This window comes from Zonotrichia albicollis, chromosome 5 (genome assembly GCF_047830755.1).
Source record: "Zonotrichia albicollis isolate bZonAlb1 chromosome 5, bZonAlb1.hap1, whole genome shotgun sequence".
NCBI classification, from domain to species: domain Eukaryota; kingdom Metazoa; phylum Chordata; class Aves; order Passeriformes; family Passerellidae; genus Zonotrichia; species Zonotrichia albicollis.
This window is the reverse complement of record NC_133823.1, coordinates 72,332,251-72,352,550: the sequence shown is the minus strand read 5'-3', so window position 1 is coordinate 72,352,550 and position 20,300 is coordinate 72,332,251.

Here is a 20,300-nt window from a genome sequence, read left to right as displayed (position 1 = left end):
GCTGTTGGGAAAGCCTGAGGTGGAGAGTGTAAAAGCTGATTTGGGCCATGGCATTTCCTACATGATCAGATGTATTGCAGTGATTTCTACAGTGCTGCTGCACTGGGCACTAGGAAGTTTCACCTCAGAAAACAAGTATGTCTCTGTCAAATGGAGGATTATTGGGTGTGGTGTGTCTCAGACCTAGTACTGTTATTCTCAGGGAGTGTGAATTTGAGTGTTGGAAAGCAATGTGAGGATTATGCTTAATTTCATATGTGTAATTCATGAGGAGGCTCTGTCTGGGTGGAGTTGGTGTCTAGGATATTTGGACAGAGTCATGGGAGTGAAAACATCTGGAATTGTGCTAATTGTGTGTGACCCAAAAAACTCCCAGAAGTCAGTGGAAAGGCATCCATTAATTACAGTAAGTGCTGGAGCAGAAGGTCCTTGGCCTGGTCTTTTGAAGGCCAATGTACGCTGCTTCTCATGTCTCCCAGAAGTGTCTACTCCAGAATTGTTCAGCAATAAGGGTAACTGAGTTGCTTCCAGAAAGGCCTTTTATTGACAGCAATTTAAAAAATATAAGATGCACTGGAGTGGCGTGAAATGATACATTGAGTTGTGTGCCATGGGGCAGGACAGGAGAAGGAGCTACAGCTCAGCTTGCTGGAGTTTGCCAAGCACCAGACATTTTGTGTATTTTGTTTTTTCTGTACCGTGTTAATAGTTAATCTATGCTGTGTAGAGAGGCAGGTGAAATAAATGTTCTGCCAGTTCTTCCCTGTATGTTTCCCTGAATGAGCTCTGCTGAAGTAACACTTTAAACAGGTCAAAATAATTTTTAGAAGCATTTTTGAAGTTATGTATTTTCTAATATGGTACCACAGAATCCCACATGTTGAACTGTGAGAGTTCAGTTATTGATTCACCTGCAGCAAGTGATTCCCATAGGTGACTGCAAGTGCCATAATTCTTCCTGATTTTCTGTTTTGATGGACGCACACACTCCCCAACACATTGTATGGCTATGGGTGCACAGGTTTTCTGTTACTGTTTAAAAAGTACTGGATCTAAATTACCAAAGACTCCTGAACAAGCAGGTTTCTTCTTTGTTTGAAAAGGTAAACCAGGCTAAAATTAGAAGCATCAGTTGGGAATGATAAATATTCATTACCCTGGGTGTTGGTGCAGTCGAACAGTATTGATTTCTGCTGTTGAGGATTGCGTTCTATACCTGTCTGTCTGACTGTGACACTGAGATCTGGTTCTTGTATGTCTTGGGCCACCCTGTGTTTTGGGTCTGCTGAGGCACAGCCAGACCATGACATCAGGCATTTTCAAACCTCAGAGAATTCAAGCTGTAAGTTATACAAACCCAGTGTAACACTGGCATTTCCAGATTGCTGTGGTCTGTGTTCTATCCTGTTTGTCATTCCGGGAGCCTGGATGTTACTCTGTGCAACAGCAGGTCCTATTCAGCACCAGGAAGTGACAGAGGATGTGGTGTTGCAGCCCAGCTGTGCTTCCCTGGGCTGCTCTAATAGGAGGGACTGCATCCAGGCCTTGGTTTGTCCTTCTCCAGCTGCACCAATTTGTCCTCACTTTGGGAAGATTCCATGTTTATTCCTCTTGCACCTGGGCATGCCCTGCATAGATGCAGCAGTGCTGCAGTCAGTGACTGACAGAGAAGGCCCAGCAGCCAAAACCAAGTACTAGAGACAGCTTTATCTTGCAGGCAGTTCTTTGTGATGCAATTTTCTTATTCAGTTACTTGTCCTGCTGCTCACAATTGAATCTCAGCTCTGTGCTATAGATTTAATCCTCAGAGATTTCTGTATAAATGCACAGTAATGCATTTGTGCACCTTTTAAACTGTACCAGAGGTATTTTTAGCTGTCAATTAAGTGCTTATGATCCAACTTCAAAATGCCTTTGTATTTGCATGCAGTCATAGACTTGTCTGCATTAATATCCCTTGCAAAGTGTTGGGAGTTCAAATGTAAAATGGAGAGAAAAGGGATGAATGTTGGTTTGTTTTTAAATGTTAAAATGCTGTTTCCAAAATATATGCCTGGCTTTAAATTGTAGAAATGCTGAAACCTCATGTGCTCATGCACTTCAGTGATAGGTAATTTTCACACTTGTCTGTTATTGATAAACTTGTTTATTAATTTCACTGCTTTCAACATCAGTACCTAGCATTCATACTCAGAGTTCATGCTGATACAGGACTTAGTCAAGGGTTACTTTTTGAGGCTTTTGCTTTTGTAGTGACGTGTGTTTCTTTAGGCTCTAGTACAAAGAATGCACAATATTTAGCACATGTAACACAAAATGTAAATCATTCTTGCATGACAGCAGCAGCACCATAATTTAGTATGAGAATAACTGCTCCTAAGTGTCCGTACAGTACAGTGAGTGATATATAAGCAAACATACGTACCATGGTTTGTTTTGCAAGAACTGCAGTCTTTTCCTATTCTCCTTTTCTATTGCATTGCTAGGCTAACAATAAAAACTCACTTTTTGAGTTGTGTTGTTATAGTGTGATGGTGGTTATAGGGGTGTCAATGTCAAATTCAGCTTACAAATGTGATGATTTTAATGGTCAGCAGCAGGTGAGGATTATGAAAAGTGGTAAAACCTGCAATGGGAGCCGCCTTCAATAGCAACTTTCTGGCTCAAGAATAAACATGAGCGTGTTGCTGAGGTGTCCAAGTACAATTTAGTTTGACCTTGAATTAAGCACCAGTCTCTGCAAGGTAATTACTTTTTCCCTAGGATGGTCATGTAAGGTAAGCAGTATTGTTTGTGTGAGGTAGTTGGTAACTATATAGGCTTAAGAAAAATATGCAGCCAAGCCATGACTTCCCTGAAGTAGTTACAATTCTTTTGTGCTGCTACCCAGCAGTGCCTGTGAATTTGGCTTGTCCAGAAATGCCTCGTGCTTTTGTTGCACTGCAGTCAATTAGAGCTAGTAGTAAATGACTATTGGAACATCTTGGGAACTGAAAGACAGCAGAGCCTTTCCATGCTCTGTATGCCCATTTGCTATTCTGTTGTTTGCACTCCCTTCTTTTATGCAATTACTTTTTCCTTTTTATGTCAGTAATTTCTTAAAATCACTCACAGATTGAACCTCCCTTGCTGTGTTTGTCAGTCAGTTCCACTGGCTGGTTTCCTGCTGTACACAGAGAAGTTACCCCTCAGTTCCTGTAGTGAATAATCTTTTGTATATGCAGGCCATCATGTTTTGTTTCAGGACAGGCCCTGTTAGTCAGAAGACTGCTTAGGAAATGTAAGTTTGTGTGTGCTTACTTTCACAGCTATAAGGGAGTGTAAAATACAGCATGGACCCTGAGGCTCTCTGTGCATTTCAGGCTCTGTATGCATCTCACCTGATGCACTGTAGGACAGGGTATGTTCTGGTAGAGATGCAATGAAACAAAAAAAAAAAAGGTACAAAGGAAACTTTTTTTTTTTCTCTGAGACATCAGACAGGACAACACTATTAGAAATATCAAAGAAATGCTTGTGCTGAGGTCAAAAGGATTTACAAGCTGAGGTGTGTGTCATGCAGCAGAGCTTTGTCAGCTTGCTGTTGTAAAATGAAGACAGAAGAGACTAAATGAGGCTCAGGAGCTGGGAGAAGGGGGTGCACCTGGCTTAGCCTTTTGTTTCAGTCATTTGCCATTTACCTTTACATACTAAGACAGAGGAACCGGGGCCCACGAGTGGGTCTGTGTCCTGTGTCCAGCTGGGAAGAAAAGAGATTGAAGTGAACTCTGGTGAGTTTCTTGTTTTCCTGAATGTATTTGCTGTGCTGGACTTTCCTGATGATTCCAGCATTTCTATACCTGCATCTGATTCACCTCTGCTGTTAAATTGACAAAAAGACTCAGCCTGATTTAGACCTGACTAACACCTTCCCAAACAATTTTGAAGTGTGGCTTGGGCATGCATCAGCTTTCTTTTCAATGCTAACACAAGATAATAAATAGAAAGGATGTATCACTTAGGCTGTCACACGTTTTTCTTTTGAGCCGAGGTTTTCCTCTCATCTCAGAGAGCAAAAGGAGCAACCTTGCCTCCACTTGCACTGTGTTGTGCATATTGTGAGTGTGTGTATGTGAATAAAAGGTGTAGAAATACTGAAAGGCAAAGGTGAAGAGCATCTTGGTAGTGTGAAGATGGTGGATGTCACCCATTAGAGCTTCTCTAGCACTGGAGAAATTATAAGGCAGAGGTAACCTTATTAGCTGAGCCCTTGGCCAGGTTATCTCCACACACAGTGAAAGCCTTGCCAGCCATTGTCCTGGCCTTGAGGGGACTTGGTGAAAGGTTCAGATAGTGGAGGAAGAAAATGGATTGTGTGTGTTGTTGATCACTGCTTGTGGGATTTTGCATTAACCTACAAATGATGAATAGGAACAGGGCAGGCAGGGAGGCTGTGGCAGCAGCCCAGCTATCCTGCAAGGACTGCTCCCCCTGTCAGGGGAAGGCTATGCCAAGCAGAAACCCACTTTGGGAATTGGCAAATCTAGATGTTTTAATTTCTCAGATGTCTTCTAAGAAACTGTCTCCGTTCCACTCAACAAGCCCCGAATTTGTTCCATGAAATAAAAACAAAGAGAGCTTTCTCCTGAAACATTCCTATGAAGCATCTGTTTTCAGTTAGACACAAAATTTTGCTTGGAAACATCCTGCTAGAGATGAACACCAAACTTGTTTAATAAATCATTGCCAAAAACCATCTGAAGAGATCTTAGTCGATAATTGGTTTGACAAGATTCCTCTCCAGCATATTTGCCAAGCATTAGGGGCTGCTGATTGCCCTGCCTGGAGCAGTGGGGCCCTTTGCAGCTCAGTTAGCAGCGGTGCTGGCAGGCCCAGAGCCGGGCATGCCTGAGTGACACCTGCATGCTGATGAGCCTGGCTCTGCTTGTCCCTGGGCTCCGGGGTAATCAGCATTCAGGGGCATGGGCCTGTGCAGCCACCCTGCCATATTCTGCATATGGAAATGGGCACTTCTGCCTCGTCTCAGCTGCTTTTGGGAAGCGGCAACAAAAGGGCTCTTGATCAAGTGTACTTATTTATTTAACTGGATCAAAAGAAACAATGTGCTTGAGAGCAAGAGAGAGCCTTAGTGGTCTGTGAAAGTTTTCTTACTTTCAAACATGCTTATGCTAGCTGTCCGACTAGTGTGCTGTAATCTGCAGTGTCAGGTAATCAGGGTGGAAATACTTCAAGGTTTTTTGCCCTTGTAATGGTTTTGTTTTCCCCATCAAGAGAGGTGGTCAGCCAGGATGGCACAATGGAAAAGCCTAGGGAAGGGCCTCTTGGCGAATGTTCATCTACAGCAGCACTAGTTATGCAGCCATCATGTTTCATCACTTCTGAATTTTCACTTTTTCATCTGAATCACTTCATGTCACAAAGACGTTAAATTGAAAGATTTTAACCATTTTGAAATAGAAAAGTCTTGCAACATTGATGAGGGGATGAACAGGAGCCCTGACTGTTGAATTCTGTTTAGAAAATGCCTTGAAATACCCATGATCTGGAGTTAGCTGGCAAAATGCATCTTCTGAATACTGAAGGAAACCTCAGCTTAGCTTCTACCAGAGTTTTTTAAAGGCAGAAAAGTAAGGAAAAAAAAAAAAAAAAAAAACCCTGACTGATTTTTCTCCTCAAAATATGGAGGAAGGAAAGTAAATTTGATTAAAGGGTTTTGCTTTACTTATGATCTTCTTCACTAAATACCATCCATTACATTTTGTACAATTAGCCAGCTCAGTTTCCTCAAATAAATGCAACGTTAACAACATGTTCATTAGAGCTGATATATCCTGGGTAAGGAAGTGGGTTTAGGTTTTCTTTTTCATCAGCAGGGTATTTTTTAGTGTCACTGATTGCAGTTAACCTTTTAAGAGGCAGTTAGGATTTTAGCTGGTAGGTTATGATCACTGGAGCTGTGCCGCTCTGTGGGACACAAAAATGTGTCTGTGAGGTGCTGCTACAGGAGGAGGTTTGTGCTGCCCACTCAGAGGGCAGTGTTGTGGGGAGTGCTGCTTCAGCTCTCTCTCCTAGTGCAGTGTAATACCCTGCTTCAATGCAAGTAGCAGAGATTAAAAACCCCTGTCTCACTTTACATCACCATTGGTTTACCTCACAAATAATCTGCTGATTTCACAATTTCTTTTGAGCTTGATTGTGTGGCGCATTGGTTTTTCATGGAACAATTGTTTGCTGAAATGGCTTCTGATGACCCATGGGCAAGCTATGGAAGAAATACGAGTTTTGGTGCCATTTTCTCAGCAAGACTCACAGTAGCAGAATACTTCTGCTGCTGTGCATACAGTTCTTCCAGACACTTCATCTTTAGTAGAACTGAATGTTGGACTGTATTTATAGAACTCCTCTTAAGCTAGAAAATTACAATCATCTACTTTTCAAATGTGTGTGGGTAGAGGCTGCAGATCCAAACTGAAGCTTCCTTTCTGTGGAGAGAAAATCAATGACATGTTGAAATTCACAGCCAGCCTAGCTCCAGGGATTCAAATTCTTACAAACAAGCACCCTGAGCTTATGAGCTCACTTCAAATTATTTTGAAAAGCAGTTTGTAATTTTACTATTTAATTCCCAAATGATAATAGCAATTTCTGAAATTCCCAGTGATAGGAGCAAGGACTTTTGAAGTACTGACTGCAGTAGTTGGATTGCCATCACAGGTAGAGCAATGAGAAAATAATAACACAGTGGGCTCTGCTTAACCAATATGGTAATGGACTGAATGTCAGCATACTCTTAAAAAAAAAATTGCAATTTGTAACATTACAGCCTGCTGGTCAGTCACCAGTATCCTAGATGCACGTGACCAGTAACTAAGCAGTGTCTTTAGAAGGGGAGATGATGCAGTGTCTAGAATTCATTGCTTGTGGAGCTGTTAATTGGCAAAGTTTGAATTAGGCCTGGAAAACTTTCAAAATAGACTGAAATCAGATGGAAAACATGGTTAGTCATTATGGATCATGTAATCATTCTGTTTTATCTAGTGTGCAGCTTATTAAAGTTGACAAAATCCTCATAAAGCTGCTGAGAAATGTCATCCAAACCTAGTTGTTAAAAAACGTTGAGAATAAGTGTCACAATTTGCTCTTCTAAGTCATAGTAACAACTTCCTTAGAACCCAAGGCATTGTGTCAGGTGTAGTCAGGCTCTGGAGAGCAGACTGTTAGCTCTTTGTGGTTTGTATAATGTGTATGTCTATGCAGCATAAAATTGCATTAACCTTTCAGACTTACACACCCCACGACGAATAGAGCCCTAATTATCTTTCCACTGTCACCCTTAGCTTTATTTCAAAATTACTGATTTCCAAGTTTTCACATATCTTGAATTACCCTTAATTTGGATTTTCATTCTTCAGCTATTAGCTTGCATGTATTCCAGTCTGAAGCATATTTTCCTGGGGGAACTTTTGCCTATTTTCTTTCATTTCCTAATAATGTTTTCATTAATCCACTTTACACTTTGAATTTCATTGAAACTTAATATTATGAGCAGATTGTTTAAAATAGTATTGCTGCTTATTTCCAGGTACCTAGTGACAAAATTAATCACAACCAGGTAGGTGGGCTGTTCTGGATTCCATGTCCCTTCTTGCTCCATGCCTGGTATTTAGCCATAGTCTTAATTTATGGCCTTCAACCTGTTTTTATTCCAAACCCATGCAAACAATTTTTTTAATAATTAGAATTCTATGAATATATGAAAGCTATCCCTTCAACAATGAATTCTGATTTTATATCAAGGCAAACCATGAAATCTCAGTGATATAAATGTTAAGGCAAAAAATCTTGATTATACACTCTTTTTCCAAAACTTTTTGTGACATTAAGACAGGATTCAGCTGCCCAAGTGTAGGCATGTATTATATCAATATCTGAGCTTGTCATCTACATTCCTTTTATAGTAAATGAAGCAAAAGAAGCAGTTTTAGGCTGTAGTTAATGGCATCCTATAGGGAAGACTCAGTCTATGAAGCAGAATCCTTCCAGTGCCTGCCTCTTCACTAACTGAACAAAGCTCACGTAGACACTTGACAAACTGACTTCTGTCCTTAATACCAGATTAATTAATCTCATTTATTATATTAGGCTTCTAACCTCTTGCATTAACATCAGTAGCCTTTTTTGTATGAATTTGAGGACTTAGAATCCCTTATTGTAATATGCCAGCTAGAGCCATCTCATGTACCGTTTGCAAACACTGAAACAGATTTAGGCTTTTCTGTGTGCATCCACAGTAAGGTTTTACAGAAACAATCAGAAGGTTTGCAACTGACTCTTTGCATCAAAATCTTGCTTTTAATCGACTGAAGTTCAGATACACAAGAGGAGTTTTTCAATGGCAGCAGCTTCTGGATGTCATGATAGACATTTGAGGTCAAGTTTTGTAGCTTTTCGTTAAGCCTTGTTAGCAAGTTGTTCCACCCCCACACTGGGGTCATAAAAGGAGCAAGTAACAGGATTGTTAAAAGGGTTGTTTTCTTGCAAGTGCACTTGATTCTGCTTCTTAGAGCAGATGGAATAAACAAGTGATCAGTGTGTTGTTTATCCCAGCAGCATAGCCTCCCCAATTCAGCTGGGGTTTTTGCACACACTGCCTTCAACAATAAGCTCCAGGGTAGGATGCTGGAGAAATCTATAAAAGTGTTAGGGCACTAAATTCTCACAGAAAATACCTTACATAATAAGGGTTAGGGTGACAAATCTGAATTCTATCTCTGAGGATAAGTATCATGATAGCCACATAAGCCGATACATCGGTATAGCATAGAAAGCTGGAAATCAAGAGTCTCTATTAATGTTGAAACTAATTTCATTGTCCCAGTCACGCTGTTTAAAGGTTGGCGTATAAAGAGAAGTTTTTTCTGTGGTATTGAACTTCTCTACATATCTTTCTTTCCCTTTTTGCAACCTTTGGGGCTCAGCATGGAGCAGTCTTACAGGGTTTGTGCTGTGCTGCCTTTGCTATTCCAAGTGACAGACTTTGTTAGCACTGGAGTTTGGGCAGAGTTGTGGGAACTGTGACCAGCTCTCCCAGAGGTCCCTGACCTGATTTGCAACATGTACATTCAGCAGATTGGAATCTTGTCTTGGAGGATTGCTGTGTCTAAATATCACTTGTGCATATCTAACTGCAAATAGAAAAGGGAATTATACCTTTTCATTGTTTAGGTAGTCTGTCCATGTATTTTATGAACAATGATAAAAACCCCAAGAAACCTAGACACAAGGGGTTGAATACTTAGTCATTCCAGCTTCCCTCTCATTGACTGGCAAATAGAGGGTAGATGGAGAATTTTAAAAGTTTATGACCAACAAAGAGGGCTGCAGCCGATAACTAAGTAAAAAGAGAAAGCAAACAAACCAAGACAAGCAGGAAAAATCATCTGGAAAAGAACCTGGAATTTTCTCGTTTCAGTTGTCTAAAGCTGAGGAGATTCTTCACAGGGTTCTGGAGCCTGGTCTGTCTGTGCCCTGGCTCGGGATGTGTGGTGCAGCCCCAGTGACATCAGTGGGATTTCCCTGCTAACACTGACAGAGCCCATGCCTGTGAGTGCATCAGAGGGTTCAGACCTGGACTGCAATGAGGATAGACCTTGGGAACTTTTGGGCCGTGAAGGGTCTTCTGCCATCTTGTCATGTCATAGGCCATTGCTCATTCCAGGGCAGGATAGCAGGTCAGAGCTACAGGGAGCCATTCCATCAGCTTGTCTGTGTAGGAGGTACTGGAAATGCAGGGAGACAAATGTGCAGCTGAGGCAGCCACACAGGAGAGTAGAACAAAAGGGGCTGCAAAGTCAGATTGCTTTTGTAGCCATTGAATGTTGTGAAAAGCCTTGCAGAGAGCCTGCCTGCTTCAAGCTACTCAGAAAATGGGAGATACAGAGTTCTCTCTGCTTTCTCATTTTTAGCAGTGCTTGATCTGCTGCTTCGGTGCATCCTTGAGGAGTTATTTTGAAACATACTATGTTGAAACCAGTAAAATATGTGCTTTGATTTTTATCTTCCTAATGTTTACTGCACTCATTACACTGGCCTGAAGTCCAGTGAGTGCTGTTTGGTGTCTTTTATTGGAAGAAAGCCCTGTGTTGAAAGTGCAGAAAGCATTTATGCTTCCCTTTTCCTTATTCAGGATGGACTTAGGTGTTCTTGTCTTCTGGTTACATGCTGAAGAGGTGGTGTGGCACATGGAATTAGGCAGAGGTGCCAAGGCCAAATGATTGATGTCTGGTGCTGCTGTAGAATGGTCCAAACAGCATTCCAAATATCTGCTGGCTTCAAAGTCCGGGTTGTATGTGTTTCTGAGCCCATTATTACCTCACTTTGCCAAAAGGAACATTCCCAGCCCTGCATTTGCTGTCTCCCCATAGAGGCTCCCTCTCCCTGCTCGCTTGCTGCCCACATGCTCTGGGCATTTATTGCACGAGTTTTGCTTTTCTGCACACCCCTCTGGGACCCTGTGCGACTCACTGAGCTGGCAGGAAGGTAAAGCAATGTGTGTGTAAATCATTTTCCTTGGAGTTTATTTTCCTGCAGACTTTGGAAATTGAAACAAGTCGGTGGAGAATGTGAGAAGCCCCAAAGCTGGTGCAAGAGGAAGAGGTTGGATATAAGGAGCTGGATAGGATCGCCAAAGCATAGGGTCAAGAAGCAAAAGGAAAGGAGGCAGGATAGCAGAGGAGGGAGGGGAATGGAGATGGTTTCTTGGGGAAGCTTTTCCAGCAGCCTTTCCGAATGGTTAGGTTATTGAATAGGAGAAGTAGCTGTTGACAAAAGCCGTTGGTGACTACTTGGAGGAATGAGAGACATCTCCTCTGTCACACTGTATGACCGTGGGTTGTATGTTCTTACAAGTATGAATTTCTGAAGGTAGGTCCCTGGTGTAAATGCACACAAGTCCAGTGAGCTCAGACAAAGCTGACCTGGGATCTTTTATCCTGGGCTAAAACCATGTGCTGTGGCTGAGCCAATGGCATTGTTCCCTGCCACTGAAAGGAGTATTCCTGCTCCCAGTCCTCAGGCCCACTCCCGACTCCCTTCCTTGTGCTGGCTTCAGGAACCCTGCTGAGCCACTTCAGCTGGCTACAGCTGGAAAAACCAAATTCCAGCTTTACTCACAGTCTTAAGCCAACTCGGTGCTTTTTCAGAGATGTGGAACTGGTAGAGAAGTGAATGTGTCACTTAATAGCAGTATGGTTTATTTCTGTAACATTAGGTCAGAGCCACTTTGAAGGCACAGATGCTTTTATATTTTATTACACATCTGAGAATTTAGTTTCGAAAAAGATTTCTGGTGATGTTGAGTTCTGGGGTAGAAATAATCTCATTTATTATGTAAGTATTCTTGCAAAGACAGTTTCTTTAGAATCAAAGCTCTCTGTGCCTTTAACATGAAGGCTTCTGATAAGAAGATGTAAACTTAAAGTGGTTCACTTGAGGTCTTTGTCGTATTCAGTAAGGATTAAATCAGATTTTTCTAGTTATGTGTGATAGAACTGCGTAATGAGAGCTAATGAAACAGTCGACAGAAAGTATTTTTCTTCCTGCTACATAATGCTGTATGATAGAATTTGAAAGTCACAGAGCTTCTATCAGTTTGATTAAAGCACATTTCATTCTCTAAATAAAGCTTCTTAGGTGCTGGATATTGAAACTGAGAACTGGAATCTCTGGGGTATTTCTTAACAATTGTTTAAAACCATTACCTGCATCAGTTATTATTACATTAATCAGCACCGGATTCAGAGAGGAAAAGAGACAAAAACCAAGCAAACCAAAATGCTTTGTGGCTTACAACAGTACAACCCACAAAGCAACCAAAACAGCCCAGGGAAAATGAGGATTTCACCTCATATAAACTTGAAATTCTGTAAAATTCCAGGATAACTGGATGGCATGCTGTGATACAATGGGTCTCTTGCTACATATAAGCAAAGTCTGCAGTTTGTAGTCTCTGTAGACACTCTGTGTATAACCTTGCCATCTAATTGGTGATTCATTTTGTTCAAAATGAAAGTTTCCTTCACCTAAAGAAACGTGTAAGTAGCTCCTGCTGGTGCAGAGTGTTACACCAGACTTGTGCCTCTTGCTGCTGGACTGCTCTGCCAGGCTGCTGTTGCTTGGCCTCAGTTCTCTAGAGGCAGTTTGGTTGTAACCATGGGACTTACTGTGTAAAATAACTCATTTAATGGAATTAAAAGTACATTTCTGAGCTAATAACTGGACAGCATGCAAGGTGTATGGTCTGCTCTCGGTTTCGGGACTGAGAAAGCAAATTGAAAGATCAGCTGAACTTTAAATGTATGACACTTAATGGCTGGGCATGCAGGTTAGTAGTACAAATGTTTGTTTAATGCATTTCTTTAAAATAATACTGTAATTCTCTGATACCCCTGTCATAAATCTAGAAACTGCAGGTGATGATACAGAATAATCAATATCATTCATTTGGATGACTTATGCATCCTTGAGAGAGGGTAAGTCCTCTACTGTGTGAGGTTTTTTCAGCTGCTGATAATCAGACTTCCAAAAAATCAATGCTTGGTGGAGAAAGAATTCAGGGATTGCAGCAAAGGACTGCAGGCTGTACTTCTGAAAGTATCCAAAGGGGCTGTGCCATCTCTTTCAATTCACTTCGATTCTTTCTAGCTGTTGTAACCATTATGTTAGTCTCAGTTCTTCTGTGTAAAAAGGTTTTGATAATGTTTTTCTCTCTCAGCCCTAGAAAATACTCCTTCAGTCTACAAAAGGATGCTGTCCTTTGTGCCATGAGAGCACAGATCTGTGATTTGAAGTGGTGCATAGTCAGACTTAAGCACGTTTGTTCATGTCCACCTTCTGAATATGTGAAGTAGGGATTATCTTTTTCTGATGAAGCCTCACTTCCTCCCAGTTTAGGTTTCTTTCCTTGATAAAACTGCCACTGCCATTCACACCACAAAATACATTTTCTGAGGCTCTACAGCAGATAATCAGTGAAATGAAACTCCTGCAGTCCAATAGTCTTGGCCATACATCTGAAAAGTTTATTTTATAAAGGCTTTAGGTTTAAAGGGTTTGGCTGCTGAAATGACCTTCTAGTCACTGAGTAGGAGTTTGATGTGATGATGGAATGATATCCCAGTTTCAAGAGTCTTTTCTTCATGTTAGAGACTTCTGTGTCTGCTCAGGGCCAGTGTCATGGTTCAGCCCTGCTGCTCCGAAGGCTGACAAGCAGAGGTGGTTGGGCTGGAAGCTTTGCCAGCTTCCTGCTCCTTGGAAGTTAGCTCAGATGCCAGCCTTGTTTGCTGGTGGAGAACCTTTTGCTGCCTGTCATCATGAAAGAATTCATCCAGAACTTACTGGAAGTACTAATACATTGGTGCTACCAAGAATTCCCGCCATTAGCAGAAATCCAGGGTGCTTCTCCAGCACCGTCATTCTTTGACTTCCAGCAACTGTGCAAGCACCAGTTGCTCCAAAATTGTTTGCAGTCTTGAGCTCAAGGTTCTAGCTCAGGTTGTGTCCCTGAGCCCCAACCTACTCAGAAACCTTCCCAGAAAAACTAACCCTCGTCTCCAGCAAGGCCTTTAGTTTCCTGCCAACTCACTGGATTGTCAAGGCTCAGAGGGTGAACGGCTGAGGGTTTTTCACTGTTAATTATGCAAATTAGGATCCACAAAACTTTCCTTGGACTCTGCTCATTCATAAAAGACTCAAATGATCGCATTTATTTTAAGGGCTGAAAAGCCACTCTAAGCCCTGTGTGTTTCAGCATTGCTTCTGTGGCCTCTTGGCTGGCCCCAGAATGGGAATGGAATGACCAGAGCATTTCTCTGGAATCACCCTGAGCAGCCTGGTAACTCTGGTAAAACCTGTGCTTCATGGTGCCAGGGCCTCAGGAACTCCTCTGTCATGAGAAGTGACCTGGCTTTGTCCAAGCCACAGCTCTGCCCCTGCCCTGGGAAAGGGGCACAGAGGAAGCACTGGAACAAACTGAAAAAAAAGTAGAGATTTTACCACTTGAAGTGAAGAAATCAGTCATTACTGATGCACATTAAAAATGTCAGGTTTGTACTGGACAGATACATTGGAGTGCCCTTATCTTTTTTGTTGTTCCAGTCATTTCTCTGATTTGCTCATAGGCCAGAAATAGATCTGGAGTTGAAAGGTATTGGCTGTTGTGATTTCTTGACCATGCTAGCTACTGTTTTTACTACATTTAGTGGCTTTGTAAATTAGTTGATTGAATTGTTCCGTAGATTTGGTCTTGGTCTGTAAAAAAGGCATCTTTTAGTCTGAAATTGTAATTGTATATGAAGATATGTCCTTCATATCTTTCAAGTAAGAACTTGGTGTTATTTGTTACCCATTATTTTCCAAGTAAAATGAGCATAATTAAATTTTTAATTAGCTGAAGCATAATTTTTTTTAATTGTGTCTTAATTCCTCAGAGAATTCAGTGTTGTCCATTTGGGGAATTGCTCCCAAAAGAGCATTGTTACCATTTATCATACTTGAAAAACCCATTTTAATTGATTATTCAAGTGGCAGTTTGTATTTTTAATGCTCTTACAAAGGCTAAGGCCTGCGTGCTAGAGAAGTATCTATGGGAGCTGGACTTGGATGTCAGAAATCCAAGTTTTTTGGGTTTTTTTCAGTTTAAAGGTTTTTTTTAATGACTGTATTTAGATAGGGTCTTTTTTGCACATAGGAAATGCTTATTTCTGAAAACAAAGGAAATTTTATGTAGGTAAGAATAATAGCATGAAATCTTGTAGATGTAAAGATAAAGAAAAATATTTTTATGTCCCTTAGGTTATATGAATCATTACTAATTATTTTAATTAACGACTTAGTTAACCAATTGCAATTGGAAGGTGCTGGGGTAATACAAGCTGTTATCACTGGTTGTTTTGGTACATAAGTACCAATTAATATTGCCTACATCTAGGGCTAATTGCTTGAAAATATATATTTAATTCAAGGAAACAACCCTGCAATTTGTACAGATGCTTTTCCCTTGCAATAGGCTTCTGCTCCTACTGCACATAATGGGGGAGTGTGCAGGATCAGGCCAAAAATAGTGAAATAGTGCTTTTTTCATTTCATTTGTATGTTTTAATCTGTGGTTGGCCAATGTTCACCTAAATGTTATGTAACATTCCCTCCTCCTCTTCCAGAGCAGTAATATAACCAAAAGACACCCCCCCCCAAAAAAAATACTTTTTAGGATGTTTGTAGCAATATTTCATCAGGAGAAAGCTGTAATGGGGAGTAAAGAACTGTTAAAACCTTAATCCATGACTCAATTTCCATGATTATGCTAAAGGAAATGAAATTGTCAACTTTAATTACCTTTACATTTGGAATATAACAATGATTTTGCCTGAGCAGAACACTGTAATGTCTTTTCTTTGTGTATAATTATTACAATTAGAAGGAGTAGGGAGGAAGAGGTGCATGGCATTTAAGAGATAAGGACAGAGAAAATGCAAAATGAGATGGTATCAGGGGCTCATGGAAAAACTTCCTTATGTCAGAGAAACTTTTTTGGGTATTGTGAAGATGAGAGGATTTCTCACATGGCTTTAAGGGAGGGTACATTCTCAGGACAGCATTTGAGGCAAGCATAAATCATCATGTCTAAAGATTTACTGTCCTTTGAAGAGCCCTGGCATAGCAATCCTGTGGCCTCTGCCATACCTGTTACCCTTTAATGAGCTGAGATGGAGCTGGCCCACAGAACATGGTGATTTTGGGTGAGGTCAGAAATTATTCTTTGTTCTCACAGGGAGCTGTCATTCAAGGGTTGCTGAAATCTCAGTTAACTCCTTAAACTGTGTGATAGTGGCAGCCAAAGCTCTGAGTAAGGGAATAAAGAATAAATAGGTAATTGAAGGAAAATTCCTTGCCTCTGGTGGGATTTTTCTGAAGAATCTTTCACTTTACTGTCAACTTTAGTTTTCCCTTCTCCCCTCAAACACCTCATTTACTGTTAGCTAGGTGAGCGTGACAACAGTTGCTTCTCTAGGCCAGCCACTTCTTCATATCTAATTTTTTTTGATGTGTTCTGCTTTATTATTGTTTTTTGTGCCTTTCTGTATATAGATTACAGTAATTATAGAGAAATACCAAACCAGATCTCCCACAGGCTGGAGATGCAAGGTCTTGAAAACATCTCGTTGTGATGTTTCTCAGCAGGATCCATTTCATCATTACGAAATTATTGCAGGAAACCACAGTTTTTGCCCATGACTCCAGACAATATGTGATGAATACTCTGGTAAAAGAACAGGGAGCTAAGGCTGGTAAAGCAAAGTCTGCAGCTATGAAAAACTAAAATTGTGGCTTTCAATATTTTGGTTAGAATAATAACTTACTCTGTGCGAAATACAGGACGAAGCAAAGAATCAGATGAAACCCAAGAACATCAGTGTGTTTGCAATGGCAAAAGATGCACAAGGAGATAATTCATTTCTGAATTGCTTGATTTAAAAGGTACTTCATGTCAGAAACTTTGCTTTATGTAATGAAAAATCACAGCATTTTCAAATCAGACAAAATAGGAAGGAGACACAGGTGTGCTGTTTATTTTGAGATATAAAAGCTATGGAAGGGACATTGAGATTGATGGGGAAGCAGAACAAGCTTTTATCCAAGACAAGGTATTGTTCCTTGTCACACATGAAGGCTTTGTATTTATTTCTTCATTAAAACCAAAAAGACAGGACATTTAGTGGTAGAACCAAATAAGTGATACAGAGAATATGTGATCTTGCTTTATGTGAATTTTCATTGTGTAGAAGTTCAGGCAGTGACAACAGTTCTTCAGATTTCTTCAAAATTCGTGTTTCATGTTTGCGTTTAATCTGATGTCAATAGCACGATTTCATTTGCTCTTTATCCATGTAATAGGATATTTAATATTTAAGCGGTCACTTGTTGCTTTTTCCCTGTAGAAAGCTCCAAATCTGGTTCCAGATCCCCGTCTCAATTTTTGACGCAAAGAAAAGCAGGTTGTAAAAATAACAAATGAGCTTTCAGGAGTGGAAGAGTTTGCATGGTCGGAGAGGTGGGGTTTCCTTCTCCCATCTGATGTGGAACCTGTTGCTTACCCTCACTCTTTAGACTTTACCTGGTAAACCAGAGTGAATTATCCCAATTTCCATTTATCAGGAGTTTGCAGTTCCCATCTTGAGTGTTTGCATCATTCACTTATCCATCCCTACTGTATTTGTCCATAAATCTGCCAGGGATTTGGTGTGTGTTTTGGGCAAAGTCTGCTTTTGATAAAAGGTGACCTTTTGTTTTGGTTGTCTGGCAGACTTGAATGCTAATAAGCTGAAGGATGAGGTGTTTAATGAGTCCTGTGTATAGAAATAATGATGGATGGCTTATTTGGAATTCTACAGACACAGCATGGCCAGGCATGCTGAGGAGTGCCTGGAACTGCACCAACCTTACAGTGGGAAGCTTATTGATTACGCAGAGACAGGGTGCATTTTAATAATTTTTGGAACACTGTACTGCCTCAGGTACTAAAATCCATTAAAGGAGGACTATAAACTTCGTTTTAACCTGGATCCTAAATTGTTTCTTGGTGTACAGTCAACAGCAGCTCTGTGAGATCAATCACAGTTACTACGGCGTATTAAAATCAACTTGTTTCGTTTTAATTGCTGGTATGCCTGACTCTGTGAGGCAGCTGTTCATAAAGCTAAATTGCTTTTCTGCCAGACAGGAGTTTCATTTCACTTCATGGTGGATTTTTGCCTTATGCACTTAACCAGCATTTTGCTTTCCTTTCCTCCTCCTTCCCCCTCGCCCATGATTTTCATTTCTCTCCAGATAATTTTCTCAGTTTTGCCTTCTATCCCCATTAGCAGAAACTGCAGCCTTGCCAACGAGTCAGCTTTAATAAAGTAGTTGGATTGTTTGAATTATTAGTTGATGTAAAGGTGCAGACCTGGAGCTCTTTTTGGTAGTCTCTGTTAACCTGTGCTATACGAGCACTTTGGCTGCAGACTCCTAATCAGCTCATAAAATCTGCTGGCTCTGTTGATGGATATATTGTGGAGAGATGCATTTATTTTCAAGTTGTATCCTATTTTCTGTTTAGCTGCCTGCATTTTCATTTTCTGTGCTCTGGTTTTGTTTTGGTTTTTGTTTTTTGGGTTTTTTTTGTAGGGGAATGCTGTAAAGCCATTTACTAATTTCATTCTTGGTTTTGCATCTTCTGTCACTCTGTGTTTTGATAGGGAAAAATCCATGTTCCGTTTGTAACAAGTTATTTCCTTGCTCCAGTCTCTGAAGTTAATCATAGACTTTAGTATCAGAAAAGGAGGAACACACCTGAGTCTTGACCTCCTACATAATGTATTAAACAAGGCTGTAGCCCTCATTTTCTTTCAGTAGAATGGGCTTATAAATAACCTTGCTGCTGCCCAGCATGGAGACAAGATGCTGCTCTGTTCTGAAGAACATTGGATGCTTTCCCATTTCCAGTCAATTTGAGGATTTTCTCTGTCCTTTGAGAGGCAATTGAAGCTTCTATATCAGGTCAATACTTTCAGACTCATAGTAAATGCAGGGAGATAAGAATAAAATTACTGGTTTTCATTTATTTCAAGGCAATGCTTTTTGGAAAGAGAACAGGTGGATGCAAGAGACAGGTGAGCAAAAGCAGAACACTGTGTTTTGGGAAAAGAGCAATGGTTCCAGCACAGCAGCTGTACAAGTGGTGAATTTGAGCATGGCATTATGGTAATGGCTATTAGGGCAGTAAGTGGCAGCATTTGGGGAGATTTGGACACGATGTCTGTGATTCTGGAGGCAAAGGGAGTCGGTGCCGCTGGAGCAAAGATGGAACTTGAACGCAACATAGAAAATAATGTAATATCAAGGGCAATTCTAGGAGTACACAGCACTGAGTAATTCTGTATTTAGGAATTTTACTGAAATTTTTACCCTCATGATATCCTTGACCCTGTCGATTTTGGATTTTAGCATGCTCTGTGGATTTTCCAACAGTTTCACTCCTGTGAAATAATGAAGGGGGTTTTTTTCATACAGATGATTCTCATAATTTCATGAGTTAGGTTCAGATGTTACTTGTCTGTTTCTGCTTTATTTCTCATTTTTCATTCATGTGTATTCTCTGCCCCTTCTGTAGCAGATTTTAAAATGCGGATTGCAGGTGGAGAGGGGCAGAGGGATAGCGCACACTGCTGTGGTACTGGAACACTTGATACAAAGGGAGCTCTTCAGAACTCCCTTTTCATTTTCTCCTGTCTGTACATAATAATTTGCACTGACTTTGGATTTTTGGGGGTTTTTAAGTCAATAAAAAATGCTGGAAATGAGGAAAGCATTCTACAAGTACAGCTATATTGCACATCTCTTGAGATATTCTGGAGGCCTCAGTGATTCACATAAAGCCCATCCCTTGCAGCTGCCCTGTTTCTCCTTAAGTTCCTCTTGTCAGGGCTTCCATGAAAGCAGACAAAACCCAAAGTCCTCTCCTGTGGCCTCCTGTCTCCTTCAAAAGGTTGTTAGAGTCACATTTCTGTTTCCATGCTGAATTTCTGGAGATATCATCACTTAGCAATGCAGAGCGTGCCTTAGCTCATCCTTTCCTCACTTGTGTGCCTTCTTCTGGGTCTGCCCTTTTCTGCTGGGTCTGCCTTCAAAGGCAAAGAAGGTTTGCAAAATTGAGCCAGTTTACAGGAGAGCCTGCTGTTTGCAGATTGTTCTCTGAGGGTTCCTTGGCTGTGGAATGAACTTCCTTGCTGATCTCAAGTAGCCTGAATTTGGTTACATGGTTTTGAAATAAGTAAATGGCTATCTCAGTGCAACTTAGCTCTTAATTACCTGGAAGGACAAAATTGTAAACCAGAGGTGTGTTGAGATGAACTTAACCTCTAAATAAAGCACCAATTTTCTTCCTTCAAAAATGCCCAACAGTGACTGGAGGTGTTTAGGTAGATCTCTCCACAGAATTGCCAGATAGTAAAACTAAGATGTGATTGAACAGTTTTTCTCTGACTGGGCCAAACTCTGGAAAAGATATTTTACTGTAAGAAGGGGAGCAAGAATTCCTTCCCTGTGCATGTAATCTGGGAGTCATTGTTATGAATAACGAGCCTCTGAATTGGAAGAGCCCCGTGGCTCCCATATATCAACCAGCTACCATGGTGATGGACATTGTGTAAAAATCTCAGTAAAATAGAACCCTAGGATATTCTCCCTAGTCTTTATTATAAGTC